At 38.8% G+C, this 19,248-nt stretch overlaps 1 protein-coding gene and 1 non-coding gene across 4 annotated transcripts in view; both read left to right on the top strand.

The window, feature by feature from the left end:
* PLXDC2 (plexin domain containing 2) overlaps positions 1-19,248 on the top strand; it is a 413,295-nt gene that overhangs the window by 77,226 nt on the left and 316,821 nt on the right. The gene's annotated exons all lie outside the window — the stretch shown is intronic.
* Positions 2,615-2,687, top strand: TRNAG-UCC (transfer RNA glycine (anticodon UCC)). Its single transcript has one exon. It is a non-coding gene; the product is annotated as a tRNA-Gly (tRNA).

Below are 19,248 nucleotides of genomic sequence, written 5' to 3'. Positions count from 1 at the left end.
ATCAGAGCAAATAAATTTGTTGGTAATATTCTATTCTCCCTGGTCATCTGATCATTCCTCTAATCTCTTGCCAGGCTGCTGTCAACTTTGATTTGTGACTTTGGTAAAATATATGCTGGCTTCTACAAGCTTTATTAATCTTTCTCTTCTTGCTAACTTGAGTTTGGATTCTATAATGCTGAGGTGGTAAGACTCCAGGATTCACTTTATTTTTTCTATGAACCAGAAGTAAAGACTAGTTTAGGCTAGATAAAAACAAATCTAAACAAAGAAATGAAATTAGCTTCATGATCTTGTGTGTGTGTGTGTGTGTGTGTGTGTAAAATTCTGCCACACAATAGTTACCAACATTTCTGAGATTTTGATTCAGGGATTGTTAGCCTTGCTGAGGCTAGTACCTTATTCATAGGTCCAGCCCAGAGCTTCAGTTCTTATCCATAGAATCTGGGTTATTGCACAGTAACTCACACCGTGCAGATTCTTGAGAGGTTGACCTACAAAATAGAATGCTAATAGTTACATTACACACACCATAGGAACAGTCATAAAGGTTGCTTTGTTAGTGTCCTTCCTTGAAGGGAACTTTATATGGTGGTAAAATTATAATAAAAAAATTGCTTAATGATCAAAACTAAGACATATTAAATTAGCTGATCTTAATAATAGCAATACTCAAGGGCTTCCCTGGTGGCGCAGTGGTTGAGAGTCCGCCTGCCGACGCAGGGGACACGGGTTCGTGCCCCAGTCCGGGAAGATCCCACATGCCGCGGAGCGGCTGGGCCCGTGAGCCATGGCCGCTGAGCCTGCGCGTCCGGAGCCTGTGCTCTGCAATGGGAGAGGCCACCACAGTGAGAGGCCCGCGTACTGCAAAAAATAATAATAATAATAATAATAATAGCAGTGCTCAACAAAGAAGGCTAAGACTATCTTCCTCACTGTAGGAATAGAGCTTTCAGTGTCCTCTCTCTTGAACACCCCCTTCCATGGAAATGTAGGAAAAACTGAGGTAGTCTTAAAAGACTTTTGTGAGGAATAAATGAGATAATATATGTAAGATATATCTCCAGGTAGTTAGTAGTTACTCTGAATCAGCATTCTTCACATTGGGGTTATGTGCACCTCTGATGGAACACAAATGCTTGCCGTCTTGGTCCTGAACTTCAATACTTATTATTCCTTATAACTGATCCCTTTTACTCATCAGAATCTTACTATAATGCATTTCTTAAATGCATTAAATCTTTTAATGCATTTAAATCTTCCTAAGCACCAAGCAAAGGACATTTTCAAAGTGTTAGAAGAGCTTCTATAATCAGGACCTCTGTAATCAGTGAGATTTTTGATCATTTTGAATAGTAGTAAAAATTGAAATTGTGTCCGCTGAATGCAGTAAAGCTTTAAAGATTACCTTTCTACATCTGTTTCACTTCTATGCATTTTAAGATATACATTCTCAACACCATTCTTATTTAACTTCAAATACGCGATGCCTCTTTTTAACTCTAAACATGTTTCTAAAATTTGCTCTGGCATAATTTAAAATAAGACCTTTTTACCTGTCTCATTCAAATTCTCTAAGGTTATTGTTTTGCCCTAGAAAATTTCCCAAATATCTTATCCTATACTTGAGTCAGTTTCCTCGTGATAGTAAAAACTATCACGTTAGCCTCAGTAAAACCTTTGTTAAATACCCAAAGCATTGGGAAGTGTTAGATTTATGGATTCTCAGTTTGAGGATGGGGGATCTTTGAAGTCATCTCCTTTCACCTTATAGTTAGAAGATCAGAGACATAGAGAAGTTAAATGACATCCCCAGTGAAGCCAGGATGGTCCATGTGGCTAAAGTAGAATCCTGTTCTCTTGCCTCTAGTTCAGAGCTTTTCCTACCACGCCAAGAAACTATGATCTTTTTCTATTCTCAGTTCATTAAAGAACAAAGGTGTTTTATCAGTGAGGTATATTACACTATATTTGGGGTTACAGATCAGTATTTAAAGCAATTTCATGCAAATACAGGTAGTGAATAGATAGCTACATAATATTTCAGAGTGTATGTTCTGTGTAAGCAAATTCTGTTTCTCCAGCTTTGAAATTTGTCTGTTGCATCTCAAAATATTTCCCTGAAGCTATTTCCATTTTTTAATAATCTCCACTCTATCTTAGTTTATTACTCATGTCATTTTTCTCTGACATATTTTTCTCAAACTGATTCCACATGTTACTTTCAATCACAGCATCTCAAGACTTTGGATGAATGGTCCTGAAGCATTTCCCTTGCTTGGCATTCTGCAAGGCTTTCAGTCTGAGTACAGAGGCAGTAGAGCTGAGATGCAGAATGCTTTTTCTTCATTTTGCCTGCCCTTCCGTAAACCAGTTGAGATTTAAAAACAAACAAACAAAAGCTTATTTTATTCTTTGTCTATAAATGTAGACTTTTACAAACTCATCTTGGAGTCAGCTTACTCAAACGGGCAGAAATCAATCTGAATTTTTTCTTTTGAACTTTCTAGTAAGTTGTCTAACCTTAGCTGGAATTTTGCTATACCATGAAGAGAATGGGACTTTGGGAGGTGAATATAAAAACTATTTACCAAACGTCTCTGATGTTGGGAATTCCCTGGTAGTCCAGTGGTTAGGACTCTGTGCTTCCACTGCAGGGGGCCCAGGTTCGATCCTTGGTCAGGGAACTAAGGTCCTACATGCCACACAGCATGGCCAGAAATTTTAATATTTTAAAAATTAAAAAAAAGAAACATCTCTGATGCATGTAAGTAAAAAGCTAATTATTGCCTTAATCACCTTATGATACAGTTTACTTTAATATCATAACTTGTTTTTTCAGAGTCAAATTCAGTGGCCATGGTCAACAGGAGCAAAGATATTAGTAATATCTTGATAAAACAGATATTGGTAACAATTATTTTCCTTGCTCCTCTTAAAGGTCTATATTCTATTTATTTTTAAAACAAACATATTTAACATTTAACACAATTTTTAAACTGCCACAAATTCTTTTAGAAGTTAGTGGTATATAAAGTCTAAGAACATGGAAATAGCGACATGACAGTGGTTAAATATGAAAAACTAAATTCATGAACTAGTTAGCTTGATGTCTAGCTAGACAAGTGAGTTTTCCTTCTGATAAACATCCAGTGCTCTAATTATATTTAAAAAATTACTAGCTCTTCTAACTGTGTATAGTTGAGAAAACCAGGAACTGGAGCTATTTTAATCTGGAACTGTTTCCTAAGGCGGTTTAATTATCTAAAATGCAGCTTTAAAGACTGTTTTCTTCAGCTTTGACCTGAGAGAGCTTGACGTTTAACAAGCTCTGTTGTCCGAGATCTCCCAAGTTTTCAGAGTATCTGAATGTTTTTGAATGCAACAACATACAACAAGTTAAAGTCCCATAAAAAGCCTGTGAACATCAGTTTTTTTTCTATTAATAAAGTATAATTTCAAGCTTAATATTAGGTTATTTGAAATTTTATATTTTGATTCATTTAGTAACCCATTTGGTAGCTAAGTCATTTCCTAAAATTAAGCTAAAATTTAATTAGTATAAATTTGTAAATCGCTTTGCTTCGTTCTATTCTTTTAATCAGTTATGATGGATGAAAATAATAGTACCTGCTATTTGGGGTGCTGTGCTGTCATCTATCAATAGCAAGCGGTAGTATACCTTTTGTGGGGGAATACATTTGTTATATTTTTTCTTTTCCATCTTCTTTTTACTCTTTTCTAGTGTCTTTTGGGATGTTAAATTCTGGCCTAGACTATTAAGTCTGAAAATAGAAAAGTTAATTTCTACTGAAGCTTATTTTAATTCTACTGGAATCACATGAGTTAGAGTAGTTAAATCACATATATCTACTCACGCTCACACAGTGATGAGGATTATGCTTAAAAGGAAAAAAGCCTCCATTCCCCACCAGATAGGAAGGTGAAAGTACACACAGAAACTTAAAAGAAAAATAGAAAGAAAGAAAGAGAGAGAGAGAGAAAGAAAGAAAGGAAAGAAAGAAAGAAAAAAAGAAAGAAAGAAAGAAAGAAAGAAAGAAAGAGGGAGGGAGGAAGGAAGGAGGGAGGGAGGAAGGAAGGAGGGAGGGAGGGAGGAAGGAAACATTAAATGGGATTACTTGAATAACAATTTTTTGTTCTTTTTTGCAATTCTTGTTTTGTGGAATATTAACTAATAATTGCATAATCTAATTTATTTCTCTTAATCTTTACCTTTCCTTCTTATTTTAAGTCTGAAAAGAAGACGCAGGTGAAAATATGTAAGGATCTGGATTCCACTGCATTACCATATGTAATTATTATATTTTGTGTCAGCAGATCTTCCATTGATTCACCCATCATTACATAATGGTTCCTAAAATTAATTGGAATCTATATTTCCAAGATCTTTATCAATATACCAGCACATTTTTTTCCTTACAGCAAAACACTGTGCTCTGCAAATAAAACTGGTGACCGTTCATGAGAAAGAAATGATATGTCAAAAGTTGAAAACTCAAGGTTACTTTGAAGATTTCTTGTGTCCATTTTCAGCTTTCAGGCCAAAGCATTAATAGGGTAGCGGAGGAGAAAACAAGTTCAAACAATAGCTTGGTACTTTTATGTAATGACCTCATTTATACCTTTGAACAACCCAGGACACAGGCATTGTTATTACCATATTTTTTGAGATGGGAAAACTGAATCTTAGAGAAACTTACAGAAAACTAAAGCCCAAGGTCACCAATATTAAGTGTAGTAGTCAAGGTCCATCCCCATATCCTTTTGCTTGAAATCATACACTCTTCTATTCTTCTTGGTGCATTGACACTCTTATCATTATGTAATGTTCCTTTCCATCCCCAGGAACTTTCTTTGGTCTGAAATCTACTTTATGTGATATTATACCTTTCTTTTGATTGGTATTTTCATGGTGCATCTTTACTTTCATCCTACCTATATCATTATATTAGAAATGAGTTTCTTATAGACACCATATAGTTGGGGCATTTTTTAAATCCACTCTGCCAATCTCTGTCCTTTAATTGACATATTTAGAACACTCATACTTAATGAAATTATTGATAGTGTGTTAGGTGTTTAACTTGTCTTCTTTATGTTGAGAACCACATTGGAAAAATATTATAATTTTGCTTTCAAACATCTAACAGAATTTTAAAAACTCAGGGGAAGATGAGTAGTATATTTTATTTACCCATATACTTACCTATTCCGTTGACCTCTCTTTGCTCTGATGTTCCAAGTTTTCTTCTGTTGTCATTCCCTCTCTACTGGAATAACTTTCATCAGTTCTTTTAAGATAGGTCAATGAGTCATTCTTTGCATAGAAAGATCCCCAGAAAGTCTGCCTTCCTGTCTCTACCTTTTAGAGTTTTCTGCTGCTGGTTTTATTTATTTTAACCAGGGTTTTAGGTGTGAAAAGAGGGAGATGTGCTTACTCCATACTTCCAGAGCTGAAGTCCCCCCACCCCATACCCATTTAATTCAAACATGCTAACATCAGAAAACATGCATAGGAACAGAGAGCTCACTTTCCCCTTTTCTCTGTCTCAGTCTAGGGTCTAACAGTCGGCTGTTCCTTAAGTGTTTACCTCTTTCACACCATGCATAGTACAGAGTGCATCTGACTTGTAAATGCTCTGTGGGTAAGAATGTCGTGAGCTGTATCAAAGTAGATAAAATGCTGATGGAGAAATTATGTGGAAGAAAGTTTTCCTTTGTTTTCTTAAAATACGCATGGATGGGTGAGAAACTGAAGCTGAGAAAACACTCAGGTAAATCTTACAACAGTAACAGCTGACAATTATTTACAGGCACTGTGCTAAGCTTTTTACTATTTTAAACCTGGTAGTGCTCTATGAAGTGACTATTGTTCTTATTTCCATTTAACAGACTTGGAAATTGAGGCTCAGAGACAAGTCTCACAGAGCTACATAGTGGTAGCGCTGCCATGAACTCAAACTTCCCCTCAAATATCAGTGTGTTAGAAATAAATATATGAAGTACCTGGCATACATTTGATGTTCCAACATAGAAGTTAGAGTCATAGTTATGATTTTTTATAGTTGAAAGAATCATTTGATCTGAGTACATTCCTGATTCTGCAGCAGTAAAACCCAAGAGCAGAACACAGGGAAATTTTCTAGCAGCAGTGGTTAAATAAAGCCATTGAAAAATGGTGATATTTAGCAATAATAAATGTATTGCCAGAAGAGTGTGAAGACATTTCTTCTTTATAAAAGGCTCACTTGCAGGAATGACTGTTGACTGATTTTCAGCATTTAAGTTGGAAGGTTGGTATTTAAATTGTCTCAACTCTCTTCTTAAAATTGTGCGGTTTGTTCAGTCAGGGCTTGACTTAATTCTCACTCCTGCTTTTGTTCCAGCCATGGCATTTGAGCAAGGGCACTTTCACAGAACCTGAGCATTGCTCTGAATATGGCAACAGAAGCAGCGTGGAACTGGGGTTCATACACTACTGTAGCAAAACGAAGGATCCTTTATGTCTTTGGTGGGTTGCAGTCTAAGTTCTGCCAGGCCTTCTTATAAACTAAAGTGTATTTACATGATAGTTTAGATTCACCCTGAAGTCAATCATCAAAAGCATTACAGAAACTTAAATCATGCTTCATACTCATCCAATTCTATGACTCTCCTTTGACTTTTGGACATAAATCCTCCCAGATGGTTTTGCAGTTCTTTAAAATGTCTGACTCAGTTAAGCCCCAATCTTTTTAGCAATGAGAAGTGAATGCAGTTTCTAGTTGTTAAATGCACATGTTCAATCTGAATTTCAATAACTGTCCTTTTAAGCTCAGGCTGTTTGTGCTTTCTCACATCTGTAAGAAAGGGATTCAGACAGTTTGGGTCTCTTATTAGAGACCTTTAATTCTACAAAGTCCCTGATCTGTGTCAACAGCTGAGTAAACTTCTTAATGGGTATTTAAAACCTACTCATCTGAATGCATTACAATAAAATAAATTAAATGCCTATATTCTGCTTCAGCTTCCTCTGAATAGCTCATAAACTGGAGAACTGGGTAACAAAGAAAACACACATAGTTTTCCCCTCAGATTAAAGCAGTGAACCTGATTTGCAAAGTTCACAGCACGTACCCTCCTGGTGAATGATGCAAAGTTGGGAACACCGTATTTCTCCTTGGGCTTGAATGAACTAGTGAAATTTTTCCTCCCTTTCTCTGCAGGTGCCCCATCACTGGAGTCAGCCTTTTTGGATTTCAATCTATGAATTGAGTTCTTACACTCCATTTCAGCCATTGATTAATTTGTGTATTGTAACTACATAAATACCATCTTCTTGCCAGAAATGTTAAGCAGGTCAAACCCTGAGTTTAGATTGCTATCCTAGGTAATGCCACTTTCATCTAGTCCTTCATTTTACAAGAGAGGAGATTAGGCTGTGAGAGATCAAAAAAGCTTTGCTTTAAGACATACAGCTGGTTCGAGGCAGAACCAGGAAGTCCCACCCTTGTTTCTTAGAATAGAATGTAATCACCCTGGGTTGCACTAGTTGAAAAAAAGCTTTGCAGGAGAGATGGAGCTTCCAATAAGCCTAGGTAATGAGAAGCACATGAGTAAGTAGAGTTCAGCATCCCCACAGTTTCTGTAGTAGGAAAATCTGTAAAAGGAAGTCCATGAAAATGATGAGAAACAGAGATGGGCTTAGAAGCCCATGAGCATGTTGATAATTTCTAACATCAAGTACATTAAACATAAGCTGAGCAAATTGATGCAGCTATTTTTTAATTAAACAAAGTTTGAACTTAATACATGTTTGAAAACAACAAAAAAATAGAGGCTTGCCTTGGCCTGGGTAGGGATTGGGAAGTTTGAAAATTGGGGGAAAGCACATATTAGAGAAAAGTAATAAATTAGCGCAGTCATTGCTTTTCTGTACTCTAGCGTTGACACTCCTGTAGGGTGAGTACAGAGTAAATTCATCCTTATATTCTCTTCTTACCTCAAACAGCAAATACAGCTTTCTTAAAGGGCATATTGTAAGGACGACTTCCTTTTCAGTGGCAGGTAACAGACTGCTAAGTATTTCTAAATCATTAAGAAGTTATTGCATCATGTATGGGGTACAAATGGAGTTGCAGGACATACAGAACACCATTAACTCAAGTATAACTATGCATTACTGTATAAGAGTCCTTCTCACAGGAAACAATCTGTACAGTTACTGATGTATTAGTGCACACCGTGTGAAGTGCAGTGTCAATCACATAAACATAAAATAAACTTAGTGCATTTGTAAATATGGGGTATTTACTGTATTCCACTGTGGCTATAAATTATGGAGAAATGTCAGTGGAAGAGGGTCTCACTCTGTAAGAGACTTCTGCTTATTCCTAATAGTGCGTGGTTTGAAAATGGCTTTTCAATCAACGCACTATGTAGGATTCTTACCCAAAAAAAGTGAAAATAAAAATTGGTATATTAGACCCTTCAGCTTTAATTGCTATTACGTGTGCATTTACAGTGTGGTGCTCATTTTCCTTTGCACAAAAACCTTATTTTAAAAAGGACAGTCTTTTGCAGGTAGGCACTTGCTGAAAGGAATGCAGCTTGCTGGCAGAGAATATTCTAAACTGCCAATCTCATTGGGAGCCTGCTGTAGAAACATCTGCAGTTTGGAAGATTTGGAGACAGCTAATAACAGTGACTATAATTAATCGTTAATTGTTTTAAGGAGAGCAATTAACAAATTGAGCTGATACTTAATCTACCCAATTAAAAAACCAGAAGCGAATAGAATTCAGAAAAAGGAAGCAATGTCTATTGTATCCATGGTTATTTCTTGTGGAGATGGTTGCTTCTACACATTTTCTTTTGAAATATACCTGTAGCTGATAGTGGTGATTTTGACCCCCTAAGACCTAGTTTATTTTACCTTTCTTTTGTGCTGTTACTTAAACCTGCACTTTTGTTATTGTGTTTTTAAACTCTATCTGGTACTCCATTCTAGACACCATATTTTAATACTGACATTTAACATACTGCACATGGGCAACTACGGTGGTGAGGTCCATGATTATAAAAAGCAGCAATATTTAGTCTAATGCAGAAGGAAGATAAGGCAAAGACATCCTAAACTACCTTCCAGTATTTGTAAGGCTTTGTTTTAAAAACCAGAGATACGTTGTATTGCATAGTTCCAGAAAGTTGATTCAGGACCAGTGGATTAAAAGAAAATCAATTGCCACTTTTATCCACCCCGGACACACACCCAAATAATTTTATAACAGTAGCAATACATAGCAATACATGACTGGAGCTGATGGCTGCTACCACTTTACCACTTTTAGAGGCTGTCTGAGTCCATTTGAGCTGCTGTAACAAATATACCGTAAATTATTGGCTTAAACAGCGAACATTTATTTCCCACAGTTCTGGAGGTTGGGAAGTCCAAGTTTAAGGTGCCGGCAGATTTAGTGTCTGGTGAGGCCCTGCTCACTCGTTCACAGAGGACTGTCTTCTTGTGTCCCCACTTTACAGAAAGAGAGCTAACCAGCTCTCTGGCCTCTTCTTGTAGGGGCACTAATCCCATTCATGAAGGCTTCACCCTCATGACTTAATTACCTCCCAAAGGCCCCATTTCCAAATACCATCATGTTGGGATTAGGATTTTGATATATGAATTTGGGGGGACACAAACATTCAGTCCACAACAAGTAGAACAAATATCTCCTGTTCTCTCCACCCCTTGCTGATTCCCAACATTGAGACCCAGCACCCATAGTTGTTCATCACTGTGCCTGTATCTTGGTTTCATTACACATGGCAGTCTACACTTGTTAATGGTACTTGTTAAATCCCTAGACATTTGAGTTTTGTCTCCTGACCTCTGAGGTCTTTTCTGGTACCCATCATTGTGATACTTAATTGTTCAAAATGACTGGCTATAGTCTATTCATCATTTTTATTCTGTTTAAGTGAGCATTTTACTCCACTTCAGTTTGTATGATTTTTTTAAAAAAAACAACGTTTCAGTTTCATAATTTAAAAAACATAATTTGTGATGTAGCCTTTTACAAAATCATCTTAATTATTATGAGCTAAAGTTGATGAAATAATTTCACACTATATCAATAAGAGACAGACAATCAAGCACAGAGTACTACTCTTTTGTAGATATTTCAGAGGGGCAGTTTCATCTCTGTTGACCATTCTCCTCATAACTAAATACTGAGACCCTTCCTCCCTCTGGGTGGCCATGACACTGACCCAGGGATTTGGAGAGGATTCCAAGAAGACGCGATTCTGAGATGGTTAATTGACTTAAGCCATGCATCATATGCAACTGGACAAAAACAAAGCATAGCATGTCAATTGTAGCTTCATTTTTTCCTCACTGAAGTCAATTATGCTTGTTATTTTCCTCTCTTCCTTAAGGCTCTTGCTCTAGCTGAATGGGGTCACTGGGGCTAGACAGGGCTGCTGTATAACCATTGGGAGGTCTGTGCTCTGTACAGAGGCATTGGCCAAGGTAGGTGAGGGTCTGGACCCCAGCTTGCATTCTGGGGCCAGTTGGACAACTGTGCCTAAGTGCCAAATGCAGGGACACTCGATTCTAATGTACATGAAGGCACTCTCCAGGCCAACAGTGGCCGTGGAGCCACTTGTGCCTCTGCTTACCCACTGTGAATTGAGGGACAGTTTGCCAGTGTAGTTAAAAACTTATCATAACTTATCCTTTATGGGGCTGTTCCTTGAGTATAGGATTACATGTGTGGGTTGGAGTGGAGGGTAATTAGACACAAACCAATGCTGTTTACTTGATGTTTTTTAAAAACCCTTGTCCTGGGGATCAGTAGGAAAGACCTGTTGCTGGTAGGAAGTCTTTCTTCTACTAGTCATTATTCAGGTTGACTTGAGTACTTACTTTGGATTGGTCCTACTGCTTCTCCTTTATGGCTTAATTGGCTGGGATGAGCCTTACTTAGGAAGAGGGAATAAACCATTGACCCTTTAGAGAGCATATCCGAGACTCAGTGATTTGAATGGCAAAACATAGCTCAGTGATTCTAAAACTGCAACATGTTTGTTTGTTTTTGCGGTACGCGGGCCTCTCACTGTTGTGGCCTCTCCCATTGTGGAGCACAGGCTCCAGACGCGCAGGCTCAGCGGCCATGGCTCATGGGCCCAGCCGCTCCGTGGCATGTGGGATCTTCCCGGACCGGGGCACGAACCCGTGTCCCCTGCATCGGCAGGCGGACTTTCAACCACTGAGCCACCAGGGAAGCCCTGCAACATGTTTTTAAAGCTCCTAAATTGGTCTAAAGTGCCAGAAATTCCCACTTTGGAGTGCCTTCAAGGCAATGAAAGCTCAGACACTGACTCATCGAACTGTTTCCTTATTAACAGATGTGGTACCAAACATTTTTGAGGGCTGAAAAAATGAGTGAGCTGTTTTTCAAACGCCATGGGCCTCTTAACTACAAAGCTCTCTTAACCTCTTAATTTTGAGACTTTTGGGATTTCAAAGGAAATCTGATTATTGTATATACATACTAGTTTTTGTTGTTGTTGTTTATTCTTAACTCATCCAAATGCTATTTGGCCAAGGATGCTCATGATATTTGAGAAATCTTTTGAGTCATTTTATAAACTGTTTGGTGCTCTATTTCTTTAAGCCAGGAAGTTGCAACTGCCAGCATTAAGCAGAAAGTATGTTGTTGAGTTTTAGCTTTATTTAGAAAGAATGAGGTTTCATGTATTTGTGAACAGATTTATTTCACTGACTATCCACCCCAAATACCACATAACAGTTGAAATTTCTCTTAGTATTAGATATACTGTCAGAAAGGTCTTGCCTAGTTAGAACAATGGCTATCCAAATCATTTTAACAAAATATAAATACATTTATATTCAACACAATAGAAGAGTTTATGGAAGAGTTCCACAAGAGCAAAAACTCAATCCAAGGATTTATATAATCTTTCTTTGTGCTGTATCATGTTCTTCTGAGGGCTTAGTATTGTTGTACATACTTATTAAACTGAATACTTTTTATTCAAAGTAGGCAGAAAAAAAAATTTTACCCAAGTGTTACACTGTGGCAAGTAAAGATAACTTTAAAAAAATTCATGACAGTCAATAGAATATGGGGGTGGGGGGAAGAGAACTGAACAAGCCTTATCTTTGCTTCCACTTGAAAAGGTTGATTGACTTTTTTTTCTGGCAAAATCTGAAATGTGAATGCTGCTCTATTTTTGTATAAAATAAGGCTGATAATCTTCAACTGATTCCCCCCATTGTTAGTTATTAGTACATAATTTATCCATTTCCCTCAAATTTCATATACAGGCTAGCAATTATGTTGACAGTCCTGATAAGTGGAGGCCCCTGATTCCTTAGCAAGGTTATATAACATTGGCCCATAATATCCTTATCCATTCATAGGTGAAAACATTGAAACAGAAGTAGAAAATGATTTCTCTGAGTAGTGAAAGAATTAATATGGTTCTGAATAAAACTTTTTGAAACAACGCTTTTAATCCCCAGACCTATATTTAACCCTCAGGGATCTGTGTAAATCATTTGGAGGAGCTCTGAAAAGATGACTGAACACTTGTGTCCACGTTACTTTTTCTCTACCGAGGAATAGATTTCGGTAAAGACATTCAACTTCTTGATGGTTCAATTCCTGCATTTATAGCATAGATATTGGTGCCTGCGAGTTCTCTTGCAATTCAGGTGAAGAGTTAGCACTAGTAAAACCTACTCTACTTTCCAGATGGCAGATGTAGTGGCCTCCTAGGGCTCATTTTATTCCCATCCATAGGGATACCATAATGGCTTGTTCCATATGACAGCGAAGTTGTGTTTCTTATGTATTACCTCTACATGCTTTTGGGGAGGTTGACAGAAAATGGATGCAAAATCAGGGCGAAGTTAAAGGTCTGCAAACTGCAACTGCAGAGGATATAAATTTGTGGGCCTGCTCCAGACAGTACAGTTAACTCCCTTAACTTCCAGCTGTGACACCAGTGAGCTGTATTTAACATCAAAGCACCAGAGAAGGTCACCCAGGCCCCACAGGAAAGTCTGTCAAACTTATTGCAGCTCAGCTGGAATCCTGAGGAAGATGAAGGCAAGGAGAGCTACGTAGCCTCTGCCCACTGGTGGTACACTGTAGCACTCAGGCAATTCTGTTTGGAATGGGCCTTGTGTGTGGACAGTCTGAGAGGTATAATAACACACTTGCAAAACAGTAAGGAAGTTGCTAGGAGTGATTATTCATTTCAGTGTATTCAGTGACCAGAAGAGCACGTACAAGTGTTGGTCTGTATTGTTGTTGCTGTTGTTTTCTAGCAAACGACATCTGCATCAGCCTCCTTGAAAATAAGGACAATATCTGGGTATTTAATCATGGAGTTTTATGCCAAATTATATTCTACTTAACTAACCTGCACTTTGCACAGACTTTTCCCCTCTTGGAGTGAGAGATTGCCATGGGGCAGTAGTTGAAGTCATAGACTGATGAGTCGATTTTTCTGCTCAGGATCTGCCCACTCCAAAACAGGCTTTCATCAGCCTCTGTAGGACGGTACTTAGGTGAGGAATGACATTCATTGAGCTGGATTTGCCTGCTGTTTTCCACACAGTGAAATGAGAAAACATGCAGCCTGCGGGGTTTTTGGGTGACTGTTTTGTGCCAGAGTTTATCAGCTTAGCAGTACGCTCATTATACCTATCCGCTGAAATCAGAAGAGTTCCCACGTATGGACGTTTAGTGCATGCACATGGGTGCGTTAAGCAGAACAAGTGAACCACAATATCAGGCAGAGTTGGTTATTTCCCCTTATTTTTCAATATAGGACACATAGGAGTAAATATAGAAATTTTGGAGCATAAAGGAGGTGACACAGAATACAAGCTTATGATGGTCATTGTACACCATTTTATAAGATTTTAGCTTTAGATAGCCAGAAATGAATGAGTACCTCAATGTAATTAAGGCTTTTACAGAAATAACTTTTTTAATGCAAACAATCCATGTTTATTACAAAATTTAGAAAAACAGGTAAGTGAGCAGAAGAAAATAAAGAGCACTTACATCCCTCTGACTGTGGAGACACCTGGGAGTCCATCTGATGGTGAAGTGTGTCAGAGCTGCAGGGCACCCTTGGGTGGGGCATAGTTCAGCTGAACTTGCTGTGACAGGGAGACGGGAGAACAGTCTAGGCTTGGTGGGTTTTACTGTAGAGAGGACCCTTGTCCTCTCTTCCATCGTAGAGTGAGCCAGAAGGGAGATAAAGGCTTTTTATCCTTTAATAATGGACCCATTCTCAAGAGGGTGTCAGTTTTCTACCAGAAAACTCGGGGGCTTGAGCCCTTGATGTATATCCAGCTCTCAGATTTCTATCTTGGTAGAGTTAGCCTAAGCCTGAAGTGGTTCTAGAAATGCCTTTTGTACATAGAATTATATGGTTCTTTTTCAGCAACATGAAAGGTTAACTAGACTGTCAAGGGAATCTATTTTTCTTTGTGGAAATTTGTTCTCGCCTTTAAACAACTGACTGATACATTTTTAAACAGTAATCTTTTAAAAATCATGTTCTAAAGTTTCCCTAAGTCTGTTTCCTTCTGACTTTGAAGCTATTTGTACACAAATATAGACTTGAGATCAGCTTTTCTTCTCTCGGGGCAGAATCAGAGCATAAGCAATGGCTAGCACAAAGCTATGAGTCAGGAAGAAAAATAAAAAAGACAAATCTGCTTTTTCATCCAGGCGCTCTGAAATATAGCCACTGAAACTGCCAGTTGGTTACATGTCCTGAGAAAAGGGAAGAGAGAATAGTTTCCTTTGCAGCTTGGTGTTAGTGTTCTCCAGATGCATTTCATTCTCTGGGATATTCATATTTAGTTGCTTTGTAGCTAGGACTGTTCCAGCAATTGTTATTCGGAAATTGCTATAGCGCTGATTTTTTTTGGGTGGTTGTTCTGCTGAGAGATTCCAGAAGGAAAATTTCTCCAGTGTCCTGGGGAATGGGTCCTTCAAACATCAGTTCATGTTCTTGAAAGAGCACATTCCACGTTCTCATTACCATTCTCATTTCTTCCTTTTATTTTTTTCCCCCTAGGATTTCATTCCCAGCACATTTTATTTTTCCTTTGTGGGTTTTTTTTGGTACATTTTAAGTTCCCCAAATTCCCTAATACCATTTAAATATGAGGTATTCTTTCTAGGCCCAAATTCTAAAATTCCATTTTGGGAGATTATTTCATTAAGAAGCTGACTGAAATCAGTTTTTAAAATGGGGATGATATATCTCAGTTGGAAATGGAACTTTAGGAGCAAACATTTACTGTTTTAAAGAAGGAAAGAAACTTTCTTTTTTTTAAAAAAAAAAAAAGCTGAGATGTTTTTTTCCACTTGAGCTCTCTGCAAACCACAAAGAAGGTTTTAACTCTGTGATCTTAGCATAATTCATGGTTGTCAAGAGGAATATTTGCTGACTTAGAGGATATGTTGACTCTTATCAATGAAATGCAATGAGGCTGGTATTTATACTCAGATTTTTAAAATTTCAAGCACACTGGACTTGTTCCAAATACATAGTAAGACTGAAAGAAAAATAGCCGTTCCATGATAAGCAGAGGTGTACACTGATTTTGTAAAATGTGTCAGCTACGTTTGGGAAGATTGCTAAACAAGCAAAGACAGATTTTACAAAGAAAAAGAACAGGTGGTCCAGGTGTTGAAAGATGGGAATGGAAGCAGCAAGAACTCGGGGGTCAAGAACTCGGGGGAAGGAAACCTTGCCTGGTGGTCAGATGACCTTGTTTGTGTTGACTCAGAGTGTGTAAATGCAGTGTAGGAAAAGGGGTCTCAGTGATCCCATTCCCCCTGTGAGTTGAACTCGCGCTCTTCAGAAGCCATGAGGATGCGCCAGCTGGCACATTCCTGTCCTCTCCAGCATCCACCGCTGCCTGCCTCCCCCCTGCTCTCATCTCTGAACGTGGTGAGCAGCCCCTGATTTGCCTAAGGCACCAGGCTGTGAGCCAAGCTGGTTTTAACGACTGTCCTTAAGCTTCAGCCAAACAGCCGTTTTACAGGGGCACATTGGTGGGCAATTCACAGTTAATGTATTATTTAAAAGGTGCACATAAATCATTTAAAAATGTATTTTAAATGTTCGTTCTGGTGGGCTTTCTCATTAAAGGAACCCTACAGCAAATCTTTTTTGAAAGGAGAAGGAACTCTTTATGATGTCAGTTAACTATCAGGACCACCTAGGTTTGTCCTCCTATACATTTGGATTGGGGTACAACTATATCTTCAGGTCGTTGCCCTCTGCAGGGTCCAACTTCAACTTCACCAGCTCCCTTATCGATTTCGTTGCTGCAGGCCTCACAGGAGGGTCAGACGGTTTGGTGGCAGGAGAAGGTCCACTGTCTATATAATACCTCTGACTCTCTTTTCCTGCCATACAGGGTCCTTTCAGGTTTTCCTGCAAGTTCCCCATACCTGTGACTGAACCTTGAAAACCCACACACTCGTATAAATAAAATGAGGGGATCTTCAAGGACAACAAATTTGGGGAATGTAACCGTGTTTAGTTTCGAAACAGGAAACGCCTTCTAATTTGGGAAGTTTGGGTACCTGTGTGTATTTAAATTAAATAATGAAATCTAATAAAAACTTCCTGCCTGAAGGACTTGCATGTCTGTACAAATAGATTTTTGATACTGTGCATCACATGCTGTTCAAATAACCTACCCGTCCCAGTGGGTCTCTGGTCAACATTCCTTCCTGCTTCATTGTGTCATGGAATGTAGTTTTTGCAATTTAATTACAAATTTGACAAAGTTAACAGACACCAGCTTAATTGCTGGTATCACTCTTACTCCTGATTTACTTATTTTCTTGGTTTTTCCAAAGGTCTAATTTTTCTGCTTATTTTCTCTCCTCTTGTCTTTCTTCCCAATCCCTCTATTTGCTTTTCTCTCAGTACAATATGCATCTTCCCTGTTCATATTGTCTTACCTTCTAGCGTTCCTTTCTATGCCAAGATCATGCAATCAGCCAACTGGAGTTATCAGAGAGGCTCTTCAGACAAGGTTCCAAATCTCTTTCAACAGATATTAAAATACACATGCACTCTCAAAGACTTTTCAACTTCTTTCATTTATTTTTATTTGTTTGGCACACTATACGGCATTTTCTGATTTCCTTTTATTTTTGATTTTCTGCTTTAGGATTATGTTTTCTTGTGCACAGTGAGACACCAACCACATGTGTAGTCAATTGAAGGAGTACAAAAGATAGCTTTCCACATGAAATGACTTTTAAATAAATTGTAATCTTTTGATAGATTGCTCTCATATCTTACACTGGAGGTTTTAATTGTGAAGCCCAAAGTCAGAATGTCATGGGAATAAAAAACGCCTTCCTTCTGAGCATGTTTGAGTACCAGCCTTTCCAAACCAAACATTCTCCTGAACTCACTGTGCTCCGCTTAGATAATCCATCCCATGTGAGATACGCAGAATCGAGTCCATGACTTTGGGTCAAGTCGAAAGTGATTTGGAGACGTTTTGGCACGTTCAGTTACCTTTCACCTTTGTCCTTTTATCTGGGCTACCCTTACTGCCACATCAATATATAATATTTTGCTAGGTAATTTTTTTTTTTTTTTTTTTTCGGTATTTAGGCCTCTCACTGTTGTGGCGTCTCCCGTTGCGGAGCACAGGCTCCGGACGCGCAGGCTCAGCGGCCATGGCTCACGGGCCCTCCCGCTCCGCGGCATGTGGGATCCTCCCGGACCGGAGCACGAACCCGCGTCCCCTGCATCGGCAGGTGGACTCTCAACCACTGCGCCACCAGGGAAGCCCTGCTAGGTAATATTTTGACAGCAGACTAGAGGAAGAAAATCAGTGTAAACCAAACAAGAGTGGTAATGAACATGCGCCTTTGTTAGCTAGGCCTGATCAGACTTCTAGCTAGGCTACTTGATATCTGTGGGATCTTAGCCTAGTGATTTAACCCATGTCAAGGCCAAGTTCTTCTTCAGCAAAAGGGACTTGGTACCTTCTGCATATAGTTGCTATACACTCGATTGATAGTAGGTGCTCACACTGTGAGCTTTCCTATTATGATAATGGCATTGGTCACCTTAATGGAAAGCAAAGATATACTTAATTCACACTCATGACCTGACTCTGTTTCAATCCTGCACTCAAGTTCAGTTATAATTTGCTAGGACGTGTTGCTGGCAAAAGAAGCACAATTTCTTCTCTTTCTGTGTCTGGTGTGGTAGGCACAAAAGAAAAATGTGGTGTACTGATTTAGCAGTGTTTTCTGTCCAAAGCACTGTGTAATTGGTTGCTTTCTACACTGTTTCTTCAGGGGCTCTCAGAGTTGACATAAGAGCCACCTAACCATATATAATTTGGGGATCTTCATACAGACCTAAATGATATTCTACTCCTTTTGTGATTCACTTACTAAAGTGAAGCAAACCTTTCAATGGTTTCTTTTTTTAAAAAAAATATCCAAAGAAATCATCTCTCATATATCTGAGGAGGTATGTTGATGCTTTTTTTTTCATATCAAAGTAGACTTTATATATTTTTTTAAACTTTTAATTTTATATTGGAGTATAGCTGATTAACAATGTTGTGATAGTTTCAGGCCCACAGCAAAGTGACTCAGCCATACATATACATGTATCCATTCTCCCCCAAACTCCCCTCCCGTCCAGGCTGCCACAATACAGAGGTATGTTGACACTTAAAGCCAAGAGTATTTCAGCATCAGTGCTGGCCTCACTAATGCCCCAGGGCTGCTCCTTTTCCAGAAAGAGGAAATTGGCTCCCACTGAAGATTTAGGTAGAAAAATTTTTTAAATCATGATTATGCTAAACAAATCACTCTGAGGGCTTTTAGCCTCTTCTCATCTTCACACACACTTTTTTTTTTTTTTTTTTTTTTTTTTTTTTTGCGGTACGCGGGCCTCTCACTGTTGTGGCCTCTGCCGCTGCGGAGCACAGGCTCCGGATGCTCAGGCTTAGCAGCCGTGGCTCACGGGCCCAGCCGCTCCACGGCATGTGGGATCTTCCCGGACCGGGGCACGAACCCGTGTCCCCTGCATCGGCAGGCGGACTCTCAACCACTGCACCACCAGGGAAGCCCCAACACACACTTCTTTGTGGTTTGGGCTGGCCTTGGAGTTCACGGGTGGTAGATGCTGACA

Source organism: Lipotes vexillifer, unplaced genomic scaffold, assembly GCF_000442215.2.
Source record: "Lipotes vexillifer unplaced genomic scaffold, Lipotes_vexillifer_v1.1 scaffold297, whole genome shotgun sequence".
Classification (NCBI taxonomy): domain Eukaryota; kingdom Metazoa; phylum Chordata; class Mammalia; order Artiodactyla; family Lipotidae; genus Lipotes; species Lipotes vexillifer.
Note: the sequence above shows the minus strand (reverse complement) of the source record. Positions and strands in the feature narration are given on the sequence as shown.